This window comes from Lynx canadensis, chromosome B2 (assembly GCF_007474595.2).
Source record: "Lynx canadensis isolate LIC74 chromosome B2, mLynCan4.pri.v2, whole genome shotgun sequence".
Classification (NCBI taxonomy): Eukaryota; Metazoa; Chordata; class Mammalia; order Carnivora; family Felidae; genus Lynx; species Lynx canadensis.
The window spans coordinates 17,387,332-17,389,888 of NC_044307.1; positions in this window are offsets into that span (position 1 = coordinate 17,387,332).

A 2,557-nucleotide genomic window follows, 5' to 3' on the forward strand; every position below is an offset into this window, starting at 1 on the left:
GGGCGGCGGGCGCGGGCGGGCCGGCGGCGCGTGCTGGGCTTCAGCGGCGGGCGCCGGGGGCGGCGGAGCGCCGGGGCGGCATGGGCGGCGGACGCCCCTCGGCAGCGCCCCCAGGGGGCGGGGCGGGGCGGCGCGGGGGCGGGCACAGCGGCCGGCCCGCCCGGCGGACCCTCCTTCGCTCCCCGGCCCGCGGAGCGCGCGGAGAGGTGCCTCTAGCCTCTCATCGCTCGGGGGAGCCGAGGACGCGGCGCCCGGAGACTCCGGCGACCGCCGGATGTGCTTCCATGGCGGACGCCGCGCGCCCAGGGACAGGAGAGAGGGTGAGCACGGGGACGCGCGGCGGCCACACGACCCTCGTCGTCACCCGCCCGGGGAGTGGTACGAGAGGAGTGGGGGGAGGGGGTCCCTCAGCCGGCGCGGACGGCGGCTAACGTCTCCCGAAGGCGGCCGCTGCAGCTTCTCGACCCCAGTCCCCTCCCCCAGCAGCAGCCCAGCAGCGAGCACGCCCACCGTTCGTCTCCTCCGCGGCGCGGGGCCGGCTGGGAGATGGAGTGCAGAGCCCGGTGGAGGCTAAAGGAGGCCGCCCCGCGGACACTACAACTCCCAGAATGCACCGCCCATTTGGCAGCTTTGCTTCACCCCCCCTACCGCCCCCTCTGCCTTCGGTTTTTCTCGAGCCGCCGCCTCCGTCCACCGACTGCGGGTTGGTGTTCTCGGAATGCGAGTAGTTGGCTGCCTCTCCTGCGCAGCGCCAGGGTGATCGCAACCATTACTCCACACGTGAAATCGTTTTTCCTTAAAGCCTTGATCGACGAAGCACGAAGAAGGGAAGAAAGCGGTGGCAGCTGTCTGGAAAACTGGTTGCAGGTGGACCTAGCCCTAGTGCTGGGAGGAAACGTTGGATACTTGGGCTTTTGAGGAAATACCCGCGTCAGTGCCAGACAGGCGAGCCAGAGAACGGAATCTCCCTTTTCCTCCTGTACAGATGTTGGTCTATGTTTTCATGAGTAATGTATTCAAAAATGGTCCGCGAGGGACTTCAGTACATCTGCTTAGCCCTTAATTCACCTGAGTTGTAAATTTAATTCAGGGGCTTCCTTGAAACCAAGCGACGTAGGACCCAGAGCTGAAGATTTTGCCGCAATGGCTTGAACAAATCACTGGGAAATAAGACAGTTTTTAATCATCTCAAGTACTCTGTCTCTACCTGCAATCAAAACTCCTCAATTCCGCCCCATTATATTCACTCGTTAAAGAGGTGCCCCCCGAAGAGGAGAGGATAAATACGTAGCCCTCTTTTAGAGGGTACCGTAAATAGCCTTCCCGTTTTCCTGCCACTCTTGCTTCCCGCAGTACCTTTCCATTCCACGAATTCCTTTCCTGTTGTTCTCTGTCTCCAAAGACAAGTCGACAAAATCTGAGCAGAAATCTCTTGATTTAATAAATATATCCTGGCCAAAAAAATAAAAAATATATATATATCCTGGCCATAACCTAGCTGTCTCACTCTGTAAACTATGCCCTAAGCAGCAGTATTATGAACAAATACTGCATATGAAAATACATTATGGGATAATGACTTTGCGGAAGATTTAATACAAGGTTCCTATGAAGAAAATGAATCCAGTGCAATTATGATGCATTTGCCAAAAAAAAAAAAAAAATCATGCTTTTTTTTTTAAAATAGATGGTCTAATTCTATTGCATAAATAAAACATTTTATGTGTTAAAATCCAATTAAATAGTTGAAATAACACAAGAACTGGAAGAATTTAAAGCTTTTTATTTTCCATTCCCGTGTATTGAATACGTATGTAATAGATGCCAGACACTCTTGTAAATGCTGGCAACATAGCAGTGAACGAGACAAGGTGTTTATACTCAAGATGCTTATATTGGAAGGTACAGACAATAAGCATAAATAGGGAAATCTCAAACCGCTAATTCTTATAATGAAAACAAGCAGGACAGTGGGGTAAAGATAAGGGTGTTATTTTAGATTGGGGGGCATCAGAGAAGCCCTATCTGAGTAAGTGACATTTAATCTGAGGCCTGAATGACAAGAAAGATCCAGCTATGGAAATACCTAGAGTGTACTAGGTAACAGGAGCAACTAGTACAGAAACCACAAGGAGCAAACAAACAGCCATTCCTCTAGACCTTGGTAGTATTTCTCAACCCCAGGTGCACATTCTGAATGACCTAGGGAGATTTAAAATTTACAAATGGCCAGACCAAATGACTCAGAATCTCTAGAGGTCAGTGCCAAGCATAGTACTTTTTAAAAGCTCCCCAGTGACTCTAATGTGCACCCATGGTTAACCATTGCTCTAAAGCTCTCAAAGAATGAGAGCGGCATTAGCATCACCTGGGAACTTGTTGGAAATCCAAGTTCTCAGGACCTACTTCAGCCAGACCTATTAACCCAAAACTCTGGGGTAATCCCAGGAAAAAAAAAATAAACATATATATATATATAGAAGGAGAACTGCATCGGGATTGGCTGATACATTAATTAGATGTGAAAACAGGTGAGGAAAAGAAATCAAACATGATT